Source organism: Pelodiscus sinensis, chromosome 3 (genome assembly GCF_049634645.1).
Source record: "Pelodiscus sinensis isolate JC-2024 chromosome 3, ASM4963464v1, whole genome shotgun sequence".
NCBI classification, from domain to species: domain Eukaryota; kingdom Metazoa; phylum Chordata; order Testudines; family Trionychidae; genus Pelodiscus; species Pelodiscus sinensis.
The window spans coordinates 140,045,745-140,063,852 of NC_134713.1; the positions used below are offsets into that span (position 1 = coordinate 140,045,745).

Below are 18,108 nucleotides of genomic sequence, written 5' to 3' on the forward strand. Positions count from 1 at the left end.
AAAGAGAGCAGCCTCTGCTGAAGCACTGATACGCCTGGAACTTTGAAATGCACATTGTTCACTAATAATACACGGCACTCGTGCAGCATCGGCTACTAGCACTTGTTAGGGACAGGCCAATAACCAAAACTGGGTTCTGGGGATATTCTGCCAGTCCATTTAGGACATATTCATGAAATACTCTAGCGAAGTGGATGTTACGGCCCATTCCACAGGCTAGTCAACCAGCAGCTAATGCTCTCCTGTAGTCGAAATAGTAGCACAACTGTTTTTGATCCTGGGGTTTGCTGCTCAAACCCGGCTGATGACTCACCCATGTGTATTTGCAATCTTTGCATTCATTTTCCAAAAGCATTTCAGAAATTACATTTGCTGGCATAAATGTTGGCAGAGCTCTAATTTCAGAGTTGCGTGCACCAGCGTTCACAGACACTCGTTTTAAAAGGTGCCCCCACAAGTATTCACTGAATAAGGGTTGTTTGCTCATCTACTCATGGAACAGAAACTATACCGGGGACTTAATGTGACAAGTTGCCACAAGGCAGCATATGTGCAGTTTCTAATATGTGACAGCAGTAAAGTGCAAATTTTTCCCCCAGAGAAGGTATTTATCATATTAACTAAATCCACAAACCAATTCAGGGAGATCACACTGATCTGTGAATATTTAGTAGATTGACCAAAGGGGCTAAATCTGTCTGACAAACTATCCATGGTTAAATATTTGCTCATCTCCAGTTATTATTGATCTTTTGTTGTATATTTTCTAAGGAACTAACTAATTAACCAGTCAACTTAAAAAAACAACAAATAGACTATTGATCCCTGTTCTATAGGTGGGGGAATGGGCTGGGGGTCAGAGGTGCTGAATATTGCTGCTCCCAGGGATTTTATGGGATTTGTGAGCACAACCCTGCATGGATACAAAAGTTGTATCTTCATTCGCATCAGTCTTTTCAACAATCTGCAGATGCGGATACCCATGGATTCAAAGCGGATATCCACAGATTTGCATGGCTCTCGCTGGGAGTGCTCAGAAACATTAAGGGGGCTCAAGTTAAGCACAAAAAGCACCTAAACTTAGAAATCACTTATGAAAATTTGTCTCTGAGGCCCAGATCCACAAAGTTATTTCAGCTCCTAACTTCCGTAGAAAGCCGTAGAAGTTAGGAGCCTAAATACCACAGTGGATCTGGGCCTAAATGACTCGGACAAAGCCTCCTATGGAATCCTGAGCAAAACTTGGATTAGATCACAGAAGATCTTAGCTCCTCTCTAGGCAACACAGCTGCTCTCTGAGGAGCCTGCAGTTTGGTAAAGTTCTCGCGCACTATGAAAGTCTTTCTGGAGGATTCCCAAACAATAAAAAAATAACTTTTCTGGCACCCTCCACAGGGCACCTTCTGAGTACATGTAGGGCTGGGTTCTCCTGGTGACATCCTCTGTCTCCCAAACATACACAGCAGCCACAGCCAGACCAGACGCAGGTGGCATTAACTCCTGGGAACAGCATAAGGGCAAGCCCTTGGTACTGAGTCCTAACATTCACTAACCACCCCTCACACAGGATCCACTTCAAAGGGATATGGACAGGATATCCACAAATCAACAGCACAGCAGACCATCCTCCTGGAGTCCACGGAGTCCAGTGCCACCAGGAAGCCAAAGGACAAGTGCATTCCAGTACCTGATAAATGCACTATCCAGTAGTCCCTCAGGCAGGGCAATGGGCCACATCAACATACAGTATGGGAGAACAAGTCCCTCATATAATTGCCTGGCTCCCAGGAAATATGCTTATACAGCCACCTTCTGTGGACCTGTGCAGTAACAGAGAAGGGATGCTAGGACCCCCGCGGGGACCCCATTACAGCAGAGGGATTCTCTTTCCTTTGCTCTTTCCAGGGTCACACCCTTGAATGCCTTTTGCGGAGACCGTAACGTACTTTGAGCTGATTTACCCAACTCTCCTCCTCCTACTTAGGATCTGACCCGGCCTCCCAGGGACTCTTTGCTCTTTTGTTATGAAGCTACCCCTGTTTTGTACCACACAGCTCATTCGCCTCACAAACATACAGCTCCGTGTCCTACCCCCAAAACACCCCCTACAGCTCACGGACCCTTTCAGCCCAGACCTGACAACCTCTGAGCTTGCTTGCTCTGCAGGGATATTAATGAGCTGAGGAGGGGGTGGACTGTTCTTCACCAAAATATCCTTCAATGATGCTATGTACCAAGGTGGGGGGCCTGGCTGCTCCCCTGCTTTTTGATGGCACTGTGCATCTAGAACATAGGTTCCCAAACTGGGGGGGGGGTGCATCTCCGGGGGGGCATGAAGAAATTCCAGGGAGGGCACGAGGCGACCCAGCCCCTCCCCCATCAAGCCCCTTCAAGAAAGAGTCCAGTCTGTGCAGCTCAGGCTGGCTGGAGTGGGAGGAGGATGGAGCTTCCTGGGCAGACTTCAAAAGGGCAACTTTTGGGGGGGGGAATGGGGACGTGAGAGTTTCTCAAAAATCAAAAAGGGGGCGTGATGCCAAAAAGTTTGGGAACCTGATCTAGAATCTGCCATGTGTTTGGGGATAGAAGGAAAATGCTCTAGCAATGGAGCTGTATTAGTGATTGCTATTATTTACTTCATTTGTTAATTTGGGGAAATAACTTGAGGCGGGACTCTTCTTTAATCAGGAAAGAGGGTTTGAAACTGGGTGGTATTAGTTGGGAGGCATCAACCCCAGGAGGGAGATGGACTACACCTGAGCTCTATTACCTTAAGGCTTAAGTGATAGGAGAACCCTCTGGTGTGACTGGAGTGGTGGATGTGTGGATTTTGGCCTCCAAGTGATCCCCACCCAGAAGGAACAGCTCAATTGAAAAGTGAGTGTCTACAGTGGTCCCTGGAGAAAAAGGAATTGCATAGGTGCTTGCCACATAGCTGAATACCTGGGTGCATAGTAGCTGGGGGTTGCAATGAGCCGGGACTGGCAGAGTAGAGTTGAGGCTCTGAGCAGCAACAGTCAGGACCTGAAAGCCAGCTGGTTCTTGTTAGAGGTTAATTTCCTTGGTGTGAGGGATGAAAGGCCAGGAGGGGCTGAAGTGGCTCTAGTGTGTAAGGAGGGGAAAGCACATTTGAAAAGCACCGGAGGAGGGCAGATTGCCACACGCACTTCCCCTTTGAGTGTGGCCTTACAACTCAGTATATCCTCCAGCTGTTCCAGGTCTCTCTGCAGCAGGGCAGTCACCCTGAGTTCCAAGGGCTCTGCGGAGCTGCAGGCTGAGCTAAGTCTCTGCTGCAAGCACTGTGGCTAAGCTAGAGCAGGCGGCTGTGTAGTTAGCCAGGACTCTTTCCCCTCCCGAGTGAAAGGAAAGCCAGGAAATGGCTAGGGAAGGGTGATGTCTGAAACCCCCAGGACAGCAGACTGCACCCAGGTGTGAGCTGCTGGGTGACTTGGCACTGGATCACTACAGCGCAGATATTTATCTGCAGCACTGTATGGCCTCTGCCCATGGAGGTGAGAGGGAGAGTGGATTTGGCAGGTATGGGAAGGGGGTTCTCTGGAGCCCCAGATGAGCAGGTCACTGGGGGGGGGGGTCCTTAAAAGAGACTCTGCTTCCTGGGCCAGGAGCTGCAAAAGCAGCTGGCATCCCAGGGCTACTAGACCTTTTCTTTTATGCTAGCATGTGTGTGCCAGCCCTGTTCCTCTTGTGTACCCTAGGGGCATCTGCAGTCAGACTTTCCATCTGTCCCAGTGAGGGCAGTCCAGATGGGGTGCTCAGGGGTGCTGTCATGCAGCCAGGAGTTTAGTGGGTTGAATTTAGTAACATACCATGAGTAAACACTGAAAAGGATAAGCTGCAAAATCCTCATAGACTCTTTTCTTTCTTTTGTACTCTGAGCGGTGAAAAGCTGACTGGTGACCTTCCAGTACCATCATTAGAGTCCAGAGTTAACATATCATTGACGGAAACTGAGGGCAGTTCATGCTTCTCTGTGCTCTTGTTTGCAGACACACTCCTTTTGTTCAATCAGTTTGCATATTTCAAGTTATCGCAGCCCTAAAGGAGCAAAAAGCTGAGGTTGGTGGGTGGTTTTTTTTTTTTTTTTTTTTAAGTGGAAGCCTAGATTTTGGGGTACAAAATGACAGCCTCCAGGTGAAAATAAGAACTCGCCAAGCTATGGCAAGCTGGCCTGGTGTAACACCTGTGGGAAACAGAGGGAGGAGAGCTGTGACCAATGACAGGCCCCAAGTCCGAGGCATGCAGTGGGAAAAGAAGTGGGTGGCCATGTGAGAGGAACAGCAATGAGTTTGGAACTGCCTTGGGCACTGCATGGCTTCTGAGGGGTCCTGAGAATGGTTCAAGTCTTTCTGGGGAAGTTTGCCCAGACACTGATCTGACCACTTGGCATCCTGAGGAACGTGAAGATTTAGAAGTCAGAAGTTCCAGGCCCTTAACTACCACCTACTGCCAGAGGAGAAAACGATACTCGATTCCAAAACGGTACTTGATCCCAAACCTGAAGATGCTGATGAAAAGTATCATTCATTCATATGTATCAATCATATGCAACCAAAATTCAGTCCTGAAGTTGAGAACATTACTCTTGTTATGGATGATTAGAGGTTTCAACTGAGTGTGGGACCCCAGAACACTATGTTCAGTACATACGTGCAGCAAGAGACAGTCACTACCAATGAGCATTACAACCTAGGCAACACAGACACAAGTAGGGAGAAGGTCAATATTTTCCCTGTGTAACAGAGCGGGAGCTGAAGCACACAGAGATTAATCAATTTGCTCAATGTCACACAGTAAGTCTGGCAGAACCAGGACTGGAACCAAAATCTCCTGGCTCCCAGTCCACTGCCTGGCCTACAAGCCTGGCCTACCTCTCCAATTCATATACACTTGTGAAAACTCTTCCCCTCCATTCATCAAGCTCTTAATTCTCAGCAAACCTACAGAGCAAAACCAAAGGCATCAGGGGAAATATATTCCCAGGTGCATTGTTAACGGGGGCCCTGACAACATCCTACAAACTAGACCCAGCATTACAAGTATGTAAGACGGAGTCACTTCAAATAGCAATTGCTCATGTTCACAACAGAAAGGATAAAAGGGGCATCCCAAACATGGAACCTAAACATGCAAATTGACCTTTTAATTAGTCATCTGCTTCCAAGGAAGCTGACAAGATGGTTCTGAACTTACCTCTCCCTTAACTGCATTGATAACCTTTCCCTTTGTAGAGCAAGCCAGCTCAGATCTGTGTTGCTGTGTGTGTCCTGCGGCAAAAGAATGGTGCAGCAGGCAGGGGCCCTTCACAAGCACTTGCTGGGTTGTTACTTTCCAGTCTCTGGGACCTGCGGTAGCACCAAAACAGTGGAATTCAGTTCATATATATCCGTGAGAGAGATGGTCTGTGCCTCTCACAAAACTCGGAGGCTGGAAGCAGAGGAGTTTATTAAGAGAGTCGAGGATACAGACAAAGGAGCATTAGAAAAGAAGCCACGAGGCATGGTGTGTACTGAGTAAAGATCAGATTGCCAGTGTTCAGTGGGTGATATCTCACCCCATTACTTAAAATAAACTCTGCCTGGTTCTTATTGCGCACCCATCAAGATACAAGCCAAGCCTGAAAGCTCTGTATCAAATATGAAGAGTTCCCTACCACTCCTTCTGCTCCAGGCTCTGCCCTATGGGAGAGTGTGAATGCGGGTGAATCGATCCCATTTATATCAGCACTGATTGCCATTGTCTGCCACTATAAATCTTGGAGCTGCAGGAAATCCCATGGTGGGGGCCGTGGGGTTGAGAAACCCAATGAAGATGGGCCGTGTAGTGGTTTTCACTTGCATGGGCTTAGCTCCCACAGCGTTCCTCCCAGTTCTCAGCTCCTCCTCCATTCCCCTACCCCTATGATTTTTATTTCCCAGGCATAAAAACAGGCACTGAGGCTCACCTGACAGAGCCTTAGCAAGGGGCAAACCACAGGGTCGCTCTCGCTTGTGTCAGAAGCAAGACCCAGGATTTAGGCTTGCAATCATTCCCCTGCCTGCCCTGTCTATAACTGCAAGTGTCTGCGTTGGCCTGGATGTTGCAAGGCAGTGCTATGCACAGGGACGTCAATGCTGCAGGCGAGATGCTCCCACCAGAGTTTCCTTACTGCCTTGTGAGTCCAGCGCATGCGGTGAGCCCCCCAAATCCAGCACCAAAGCAGAATCACCAGGCTTAGTTCAGGAGGAACGTGATGTACTGTATACATGGGATTTGCTAGGTTAAAGAGCCCCCTGCTTCGGGCGATGCTCTGTCATGGCCTTATGTTCAGGTTCTTATACCACATGTACCACCATAGACTGTGGGAGCCCTTGGGCAGCCCTCTCCCAGCTCCCCTTCTGACTGCTGCACATGTTGTGTCACATGACAGGCAAGCTTTAAATCAGTGGCCTTGCTGCTGCAGTCACATGGCACATTCCTGTGCAGCACTCTGTGGCACAGGCAGATGGCCAGGGGCCCCCAGCTAAGCCTAGCCAAGCTGGAGCAAACAGCTCTCCAGTGTATCCGTGGGCCCTGAAGAGCCCTCAGACCACTCCCTCATCCCTTCTGCTACCAGTGTCTCAGACAGAAATGGGAAGCAACTGAAGAGCAATTAAAGGCATCATCCCTTCCGCATGTGCAGGAGCCCTGCTCTAACAGGCTCATTACGTACCGGCCAGGGAGACCCTGAGATCTGTTTTATACTAATGAGAGTCCAAGATCCACAGTGAGGTGCTGCGTAGGCCAGCCCTGAGACGTGCTTGGGGAACACTGTTGAAATCACACATTTTGTACTGATGCACAAACACTGTGTATTGATATACAGCCGTGCACTGGCTTCTCATAAACTGTGCGCACTTCCCTCTCCCCCCACCTCATCTCCAATGAAAAGGCTACAAATACCTTCCGCCCTCTGAGTATTCTACTTGGCACTTTGGGGCCTGTGGGGCAGCTGGCATTTTCAGTCCTGCAGACGTCACCCAACGACACACACAAGCATAGCAGATGACTATGCAAAGGGGCTGAGAGCAGGTGGAGGTGGCAGTAGTCTCTCTCTAGCTGCTACCTGAGCAGACTTCAGGGTCTGTATTGTCAGGGACAATTACGGCAGGCCCTGTCTCAGACCAGTTCTGCCTCTCCACCATTGCATACAATGGCCTGTTTGCACTGTTAAGTTCTGCCATTCCAGATGTTCCGCAATCTGTGCAATACCCCCAGATGTCTCCAGGCTGGGGTTTGGTGCTTATCCTCTTCTACCCTTCATTTGTCTGCATCTTCAAACCAGCCTCATCAGAAGTAATCACTCTTCTTTTGCTTCTGGCTGCTGCAAAAGGCTAACAGTGGGGCCCTCAAGAGTCCATATTAGGTCCCATGTTGTATAATATTATTTATTCTTGCTCTGGAAAGGGGAGCGGTCTGTGAGGGTGCAAAATTTGTAGATGGCATCAAATAATTTAGGATATTTGGGACCAGAGAGGACTGCGAGGAAGGTCAGAAGGATCTAGCCAAGCTAGATGAATGAGCATCATGAAAACAGGTGAAATTCAGAGGTGACAAGGACAAAGTAACACACCTTGAAGGGAAAAACTTACACTACTCGGACAGCTTACAGCATTCTAAATTAGCTGTGTCTGCTCGGGGAACGAGCCTAGGTATCCCTGTAGAGAGCTCAATGGAAACCTCTGTTCAACGTGCGGCAGCAGTAAAAAAAACTAGCAAGATGGTCAGATGCTTCTGGAAGGGGATGGGCCAATATTATATGCCACTGTATAATCAGTGGTGCACCTCAAGTGAAGTGTAATATCAGTCACCTATTTCAACTGGCATGCAATATCAGTCACTCATTTCCAAAAGGTTATTGCATAGCTATAGAAGGGGATTCAGAGATGTTCCAGAATGGCCCGAGGTATGGAAAAGCTCCCATGTGATGTGGGATTGAAAGGACAGCGCTTGTTTTGAAGACAAATAGAAGGGGGCATTATACAACTGTACAAAATGATGAATGTGCTAGACACGGGTGATTGGGTATGTCTGTTCTCCTTGATTTACAATGCAAGAGCAAGGGGAAATTAAATTCAAAGGTGGAAAATTCAAAAGTGCTACAAGGCAATATGTTTGCACACATTTTACTATGGAACACATTACCACAAGACATTGTTGAGGCCAAGAGCTTGGCAAGATTCAAAAGGGGACAGGACATTTATATAAACATCAAGGATATCCAGTGTTATATAAATAATGATGACAGGGTTTGGAAGGGATATTAAACCTCCTGCTTCAGGGCTTAAGCCAACCCTAGTGACCAGGATGAGACTTAACATGGAGGCTGATGAGTCCACATCTGCCTACTGTGGAGTTTTGACACCATCTTCTGAGATGCACCATAGTTTAATGGATAAGATGCTGATTTGGCAGTTGAGAAACCTTGGTTCTATTCTTTAATAGGTTCCGTTCTTTCATGGAGAATAGGTCTGTCAATGGCTATTAGTCAGGATGGGTAGGAATGGTGTCCCTAGCCTCTGGTTCTCTGGAGGTGGGTCACAGGGGAGGGATCACTTGATGATTCCCTGTTTTGTTCATTCCCTCGTGGCACCTGGCATTGGCCAGACAGGATGCTGAGCTAGATGGACCTTTGGTCTGACCTACTATGGCCATTCTTATGTTCTTGTATTGGCCATGGTTAGAGACAGAACCCTGGCCGGATGGACTTGCGTCAGATCCAACCTGGCTACTGCTATGTTTCTGTACTATCATCCCATGCCACCTCCTGAAGGGGCTAATTCAAAATGTGAGGAGCAGAAACTTGGGATTATCCTGCTTTCCTGCTCATTGGCCAATGGCAGAGTGAAGGGGCAACTGGGCCAGTGTTCAGGCCTTCTCTGTGATCATTTGCTCCCTTTGTACGTCAAGTGAGGAAGACAATTCTATGATGTGGGTGAAAGTAGATTTAGCACTTCCAAGCTGCATTGTCTGGGGTGGTTAGGTGTTAATAAGACCCAGAGCTTCTGGAGTTTATGGCCTGGCATGCTGTAACTACAGCTCATGGGGTGACTTGGCCTGGCATGCTAAGGATTCGAGAGCAGCCTGGAATATTAGAGGACTACTACCTGATTCGGGATATGTGATTGCTTTAAGGTGACCTGGAATGGTTGAGGATTATTGCCTGGCCCAACATGGCTACGATTATTGCCTGGCCCAACATGGCTATGGGCTGCAAGGTAATCTGATCTGATGTGGTTGACAATTGTAAAGAACTCTGTCTGGTTGAGGATTATCGACTACTCCGCCAGTCTGAGGCCTGCCACACCAGAGCCAGCCAGCCTGCTTTGTTAAACAAGCCCTATTTTCCTGGCACATTCCTTTGGTTGCACTTACATCCCAGTTACTGAGTCGTGGCGCAGAACTGTCACACCAGCGGAGGGGAAAATGTTCATCACTCACCAAATGCCCAAATGACTTATGCGTTTAATGTTTTAGGCAATTGGTTTAAATGCAAACAGATGTAATGCAGTGGATTTTTCTCCTCAGTATCTCAGTATGGGGTGTTTTTCCTTCTTTTAAACTTTCTAACGAAAATGAAAAGCTTCTAGTTCAACCAACAGCAGCCCCAGGAGACAAGACAGCCGGGAGTCGGGTAATTTGGATGCACAAAAACCAACAGGACGTCAAGATCAAAATCTTAGACAAGTCCGGGGAATTAACTATTCAAGCTCAGCATGGCAGAGCACATAGCAAAACAACAGGCTGTTATATATTCAGGGGGAAGGCCCCAAAACACAGAGCCGCTTCTCAAGACATTTCCTCACCCCACTACTATCAGCCTTCCTATCTGTAGCCCCTAGATAGCCTCCATTACCTTACCTAGGCTGACAACATGCCTGGAGGAAGGGCAGTGCTGTCACCCCCATTTTATAGATGGATAGCCGAGGCACACAAAGACTGAGTGAGTTGCCTGAGATCACAAAGGATGTCTATAGCAGAGCAGAGAACTGAACTCTTCTTTGTCCCAGGCTAGGGCCCTAATTGCTGACCCATCTTTCTATGCCTTGTACTCCCCCATTTGGGGACATGCCGTGAAACCTGGACAGCTTTCTGTATCATCTCCCTTATTCCTCAAGCCACCCTGGTGAGTTCACTGGGAGTGTGACAGGGTTGACAAAGCCCATGCCAGCATGGAAGGTGTTAAGGGGCTGCTTTGGGCTAGAGTGGAACTCTCCTCCAGGCCTGCAAGCCATACCAAGACTGAAGTTGGTGCTGAAACTCAGGTGGGGGGAAAACCCAGGGAGAGAACAGGCTGTTGAGCTCCCCAGCAGTATCCCAGAGAGAGATCTGACAGTCAGCTAAGTCTTTGCCCTTGCAGAAAAGACACAGGGCTAAGGAGGGGAAAGAAATTGAGACTTGTACTGGCAGTGGGATCTGGGGTGGAATGATACTGCCAAGAAAGGCCACTATCCTGATGGCATCTGCTTGCAGGTTTTCTTTCTTTTACTTTTATGCGTTTATTTCACCTCATTCACTGATGACAGACTGTTTGCATCACCTGGGACCCTGGGAGGGGAGGAAATAGTCAGAAGAAACACCACATGTGCTAGACTGATGCACCCAGAGTGCCTCCAGGAATAGGGGCAAGTGGACTTGCTCACTTGTGCCTCCCACATAGCTCCTGAAGGGGGTGCTCTGCCCCAGACCAGCAGCATCTGGCTCTTAAAGTGAGTCTTGTCCAGAAATGCTTTCCTCTTTGAGGGCGGTGTTGGTTTTATTTTGAAAGCTCCAGCCTCTCTGAGTTGGGACATTGGAGAAGGCTTTGCTGAGAGCACCACAGAGAGCTCTTTGGATTTGCTTTAAAGATAGAATTGGACAAAGCCTCCTTAGAGATGTTTGGTATTTCGTACACAGGACAGGAAATCAACCTGATTTTACTCAGTGTGTTACTGCAGCATCTATCAGGGACTGCAGCAACGTCCCAAAATGAGGCATGACCCTCCTGCTGGGCTTCTCTTGAAGTGAGCTTGCATGGCATCAGATGAAATGCTACTGTGTATTAAAACGCACAAGTAAACAAAGCAGACAGGGATCCTTTACTGTGTACAAGCTACAGGTCTACAGTACTGTGAAAATTACAATATTGTTTAGATGTCTCAGCTGAGGTTGGGATTGAATTGTGCTAGACACTGTACAAACCCAGGAACAGACAGTTCCTGCTATGAGGAGTTTATAATCAAAACAGACAAGACAGCCAGAGGACAGGAGAGAAAACAGGTGAAATTATTTGAGGTCATGCCATAGGTCAGGAGTACTAGACTGTATGTTGTATCAAATTGACCTCAACATCCAAATGACAGTGTTGTCCAAGAAACACCAAACCCTGCTTCTATCCATGACCAATTGTTCTCAGGTAGATCTTATTAGGGGGACTATATGGGCAGAAAATCTGAGATGCTTTGGAGTTTGATATGAACTTAGAAAAACATTGCCATGTTGTCTATTTCATGCCCTCAGATGAGAAGACGGCATTTAACAGGGTAGAGTAGAATTACCGTATCTATTTCAAGTACCTAAAACCCTTTAATTTTGACCCAAATTTAGAAATAAAACAAAATCGTTATCTAGTAACACAACAGCTAAACAATTCTAGCACTTTGATATCCTAAGCAAGGCAGGAAGCAGCTAACAGAACAACGGAGGGGACTAATCTCTTTCCTCCCTATTTTTTGGTCAGACCCTTCGAGCCTTTCACAGTTGTCAGAAATGGACTTGACATAAGTATTTTAAATGGAGATGTGGACAGACTCCTGTTTGGGAGGGTCTGAACAATACTTAGTCCCCTGCCCTCATGGCAGGACTGGACTAAATGACCATCCAGTCCTACGATCCTAATATTCTATAACAGTGGTCCCCAATGTGGTGCCTGCGGGTGCCATGGTGCCCGCCGGGCCATTTCTGTGCGCCCCCCAACTGATCAGGGCTGGCCCCACCCCCGGGCATGTGGAACAGGGGCGGTGCCAGCCCCGGGTGCATAGCACATGGGCATCCCTGCCCCTAGGCGAGCTGTCCCGCACCCGGGAGCATGGTATATGAGTGTCCCCGCCCCTGGGCACACAGCACAGAAGCGGCACCAGTCCCGGGCGCATGACGTATGAGCAGCTCCACCCCTGGGCGTGCAGCACAGGAGTGGCGCCAGCCCCGGGAGTGCGGCACATGGGTGGCGCCAGCACCGGGCATGCAGCGTACGGGTGGCCCCGCCCCTGGGTGCCCAGTGCATGAGTGGCCCCGCCCCCTGGCAGCCCCAAAAGGTTGGGGACCACTGTTCTATAAGGTGGTGTTTTATAAAGATCTGGTACTATTCCTTGGGATTCCCTAGCTGCACCATAGAAACCTAAGAGCAACTATACAAGAAATCATGTTTTATCAGGTTACATAACAAGCTGTAATTAAGGCAAAAGCCCTGTTCCTTTCTAGACTTTGTCCTGATATTGAGCAAGTAGAAATTTCCACTTGTTCTTTAAAATTGTGTTGTACATGTGCTGTTATACAGCCCTGGGATGAAATTCCTCCCTGTGCAGCTTGATGGCCTCACTGAAGTCCTACTTATTTCCTACATTTTTTCAAACTCTAAATTCATCCCAAAACATCTTTGCATGTGGGAGAAATCTAACATCCAAATATTGAATATTTGGATTTGGCACATGGCACGACAGACAAATCAGCTGTGGAATGCCTCAGTGAATCATTGAACAGTGCCTGAGGCTATCAGTGGCTCAGCTACATCCACATTATTAGCAGTCTGGAAAAAATAAACCAGCAAATTATTCAGTATGTAAACATAATAACAAGCCAGTTTGGCTCAGTGCTCTTACAATTAACAAAACACACCCTAAACGTCTTCTCCATTCTCATCTGCATCATGCTTTTATACAGGTGGACAGCATTAATTGGCATCCTTACTTATTAAGTATACACCAAATGGAGAATCCATTTCAAAATGACAACTGATTGGTCTTTCACCAATTAGAGATCATCAGGCCCGCGGACACTGGGAGACACAGGGGATAACTGACCCAGGGCCAAGCAATTCAGAAGGGATCAGGGCTCCTTGCCACTGCTACCGGAACCCAAGGCAGCATGCTCCAGGTGGTGTTGAAGAGCTGGTGCGGGGAGGCTGGCCTCCTCAGCCCCGCCCCCTTCTGCCCAAGGTCCCGCCCCTTCCCGGAGCACAGAACCACTCCACCTTGCCCCTCACCCCCTCTTTACTTAAGCCTCCATAAGTTAAAACATGATCCGTCTATGTACTTATGTGATCCCCATCAGCACGATACACAAACCCCAGCCAAAATGCATGTATTTACCTCTCAACACCCCAGTCAGGCAGGGAAATGCCACTATCCCCATTTTACAGATGGGGATCTGTGGTACAGAGAGATGCAATGACCTGCTTACAGTCACAGAGTGAGCCAGAATCTGAACCCAGATCTCCTGAGTCCTTGGCTAGGACTTTAATCACAGTGGCCTGCTTCATATAACGAGACGTCTGCTGAGTGGTGTAACTGCAGTCTGGTCTATGAGGTGCTCAGCTATGATCCAAAACTTCTAGTAGCTCATGGGTAATACGGAGCTTTAAAATGAGCGTGTTCCTTCCCAGTATGAATGATTTCAGGCTGTCATGGAATGGAGCTTTCAATCTGGCATTTCCAGTAGAGCAGAGGGGCTCTTTTTCATAGCTGTTCAAGCCAGATCTCCCTAGCCTGGCCCCCTACATAACACAGGCCAGAGGATTTTTAAAGCTGTTCACTAAATTAAATCTCATTCACTACAGGGGTCTTCATTGTGTACTGTACACTGGTTGCCAGGTAGATGAATTACAGGATGATGGAAGAGGTACTGCGGGTGGCTGACTGGGTGCATAACGTAATGCCTGGAAAAGTGTATACCTACATTCACACCACTACAGAAAATTCAAAAGAAAATGAAATGTATCAGGATGGTTAAGGACTCCGCTCCTATGGCTAGTGGAAAGTGAAACACCTCCCTCTGCAGCGGACGGGTGAATTTCAAAGCACAAAGGCAAGCTAGGCAACCACTGAAAATCAGTAGAAATTGGTATCTAATTACAATCCGTGTGTATGTAAATCTCCCCTTTATTTACTGCAGTCACAGCCCACCAGCGATTTCAGTGCTCTTGCTCATTTCAGAGAGAGGCATACATGGCCGTAGAGCCGCTTCCTCATCTGCCTTCACCAGCAGAACCAAGCACACTCAGATCCCAGCCTAAGGTGGGTTTGGCTCTGCTGCATCAAATGTGTCAGACCCACAAACTCAACAGTCTCTCCTTTCATTATAAGGACGGTGTGTGGCTTCTCTGGCCTCAGTGTGCCTCGCCCCTGATTTGAGCCGCCTCTACTGAAGAGCAGGAGGAGATGGAACTAAGCCTCATAAGCTAAAACATGATCTATCAATGTTAAACGTGCTAAACGTAGGACAAGATCCTCAGCTGGTATAAACAAAGTGACAGGGTCATTGAAGTCAATGGAGTTACTTTGATTTAGAGCGCAGAGTCCTTAACTCCTTTCCCAGCCTAGTGTGACTGAAAATGTGTAAAAAGGAGCATATGGAGACGCAAAGGAGTCTTCTCTTGTCTCATCTGCAGCTTGCCTGCTTTCTCATTTCATCTTTGCATCTTCTGCCATATGGGCAAACAGGGGACAGCCTAGCCCCAACTGATGTCAGTAACACAAGGGAGCACAGACTAGTGATTAATATTTTAGATTAAAATTTCAATTACAATTTGATAGTCAATACATGAATTACAAAGAGACAGAAGTTGGGGGGGGGGGAATGCTGACACTTGATGATCTGACCAACTATAAATATCATCTAGAGTAAATAGACAACTGTCAATTATGGGCTGCAATTCCAGGCTTCGCATGTAGACAACACCTGTTAATAGGCGACTCTTACCAGTTTATTTATTTGTTTTAAAATAAAAACTGTTTACAATGATAAACCCCAGGATGACAGATTTACTATTTTCTGTGAAAACGCTACCACGTAATGATCACTTGCAGGTGTTTTTTTAACCTACTGTACTGTAGTTACGTTATTTCTTTCATGCCAGTGGTGAAGCAACACTTTAGGGTGTAGATACATGCCAAATGCATGCAGAGAAGTTACTTTTTCTTCCAAAAGAGGCATAACCAAAGAAGGGATTTGATTGGCTGACAAAGTTCTGGACTGTGTGGTTGCCTAGTGGTCACGGGGGATGGATCACAGCTCATTAGTCAATGTTGCTAAGAAATGTAACTAAAAATGTCTCACACAAATTGTTTCTCAGGGAAACAATCTGAGAAGAGGAGGTGAGGTTCCCACGTGACCTCTTAGGAACATTCTCGTGGCTGGAGACAACCCCTGGGAGAAATGCTCTGCAGGTGTTTCTGAATAAACGTGTTCACTTTCAGAGTTAACAAACTTACGCATAACTTTACTACAAAAGAAAAAGGTTTGGGACAGTCTAACCAGGAAGAAAAGTAAGACGCTTTTAAGATGGTGAAAAATTTAGGAAGGAGAGCTGTGGTTTTGCCCTCAACAATGGAGGTGAGCTCTTTGATCGTCAAGGGAACCTGAGAAGATGGTTTGTTGGACAGCCTCAGTGGTCAGAAATGTGTGTTTCACCCTCAGCTGAATGATTATGTCCTCCCCTCTCAGATGTCAGCCTAGCCATGACTACACAGGCCTTTGTCTTCCATCCGCAAGCTAGGTTACTGCACCATGTTCTATGTGGGGCTACTTGAAGGCCACCTGGAAGTTGCTGATAGTGCTAAATGTCTTCTCAGTAGGGAACTGGACACTGGCCCTTCACACTAGAGCTCCATGCATTGGCTGCCAATGCATTTCCAGGTGCAATTCAAAGTCTTGGTTAGTATCTTTAAATCACTGACTGCTCTAGAGCTGGGTGGCTCCCTCTCCCGCTGTGGCCTGCCACATCCTTTGTAGTTGACAGGGACACTTTGGCTTCTGATCCCCAGGTATGAATGTAGATGGATGGGCATTAGGGCATGCTCTCAGCTCTGGAATACTCAAGTCTGGCTACACATCTAAGGCAAAATGCCTTGTTGTGCTCCTGCTAGTCCAGCATCCTGTCTCTAACTGTAGCCAAAGATTGATGCTTCCGAGAAAGTGCTAACCCTCCTTATATTGCTCCTACATGTGCAATACGGGACACTTCTTCCCACAGTTGATGATCGGTTAATGCCCTGTAGCTGGAGCACTGTTAGACCTCATCATTTTCGTCGTTACTAATGGAACTATGCATGCTGTTTTCATTCATATTAGTATCAAATCCTGATTTCAACCTGGCTATTACCCTGTGGCAGTGAGTTGCACAGGTTAATTGTAGACAACATTTTTTAGATTGTCTTTTCTCTATTTATTCTAACATCTATAGATTTTTAAGGCCAAAAGGTACCATATCATCACATAGTCTGACCTCCTGCAAGTCACAGATTTTCCTCCAGTTACTCCTGTATTGATCCCAATAACTTTAATTTGACTAAAGCATGTCTTCCAGAAAGGCACCTAGTGTTGATGTGATGACTCAGCATGATGGCAAATCCATTACATCCCTTGATCATTTATGTCCTTACTGTTAACAATTTGTGCCTTCCTTTCTAATTAGTATTTGTCTGTCTTTACCTGCCTGCCATTGGGTCTTATTATGACTTTGTCCATAGGTTAAAGAACTTGTACGTATTGCCCTTTTAATTTTGCTGAATGTTCTTTTATGTTGTTGTGATAGGGTAAATAAAGGGCCTCACTTGCCCATTTACCATTATTTTATACCTCACTGTCACCTTTCTTCTCCACAGCAACTAGTCCTCATTCTCTCATCTGTATTAATGCCTCAGATCTCTTTCAGGATTTCTGAAAAGCAGGGTTCCAAGAGAGGACGGCCTAGCTGCTTATAGGCTGGCCAATATAATATTGAGTACAAGCTAATATTTCATTTGTCTTTAATTGTTCCACCACCGTCCTACAAGGAGCGCTCAAGAGGACAACTAGGTTGTTTACCTGTATGGCTTCAGCTTATTCTGAATGAGTAATTTGTGCATGAATTTTATTCCATTTCTTTACTTTGCATATATATATTGTGAATTCTATCATTTCCTTCATTGGGGTACTCAAACGGAAATAATTTGGTATTGTATGTTCACTCCTGCTTCCCCAGTCAAAGGAATAGGACTGACTCATTTCATTCATACATTTACATTTTCTTAATAACACAGTTTCACCTCGGTGGGAATGCTTCAACCATCTACACTTTCCTGCCCTGTGTCATTACATCTTTGTCTCAAACCATTGATGTAGTTTGATCATGCATATAAACCAGAGAGGGAAATTTGATGGGTGTCTACATAGAGTTATTCTGGAAAAAGGTAGAGAGGTAGATAAATCTAAACTGGAGTAAAGCACTCTGGAATAAGAGTGTGTCCACACACTGATTATTCCAGTCTCTTTCTCAGTGTAGTCAACCCCTTGAAAGTAACTGATTCCACACAAAGTTAAATTGATTAGCCTATTTTCATTGCCCAACCTGAGAGAGAGACAAAATCTAAGCAATTAGTATAAATAGCACATTAGAAACTAATGGAGGCTAGATGAATTATTCTAAAGTAGTCTGTTGGAGCCCATATAGGGCACAAATAAGACAGTGTATTTTGTTTTAAATAAAACTTTTAACTTGTGTCCCTTAATGCATATCTGAACATCACTGATTCCTTAGACATCCTACTGTTAACCTCTTGTCGCACTGAGAATTCTGTTTATTCCTTCCCTTTGCTTCCTCTTTCCCACCTAATTTTTAATTAATAACCCAGAGTGAGATGTGAAGTTCTGTAATCTGTTTTGCCTTTCATGAGGGGCTTTATCAAAAGCCTTTTGAAAACAAAAAATTACAGCCCTGTTTCTCTTCTGTTTGTTGTTTTGTGACCTCTTTCAAATTGTTTCACTGCTGTCCTCCTGCCCCATCCCCATTCTGCTTATGTATCTTAATCCTGCCCTGCAGCCTCCGGCCCTGGGCTCCCC

At 46.5% G+C, this 18,108-nt stretch overlaps 1 long non-coding RNA gene across 1 annotated transcript in view; it reads right to left on the reverse strand.

Moving 5' to 3' along the window:
* Nucleotides 1-18,108, reverse strand: part of LOC142827997 (uncharacterized) — a 222,580-nt gene that overhangs the window by 153,123 nt on the left and 51,349 nt on the right. Inside the window, exon 3 of the long non-coding RNA XR_012902861.1 lies at nucleotides 5,209-5,360. This is a non-coding gene — a long non-coding RNA (uncharacterized LOC142827997). The remainder of the gene's footprint in view (nucleotides 1-5,208; nucleotides 5,361-18,108) is intronic.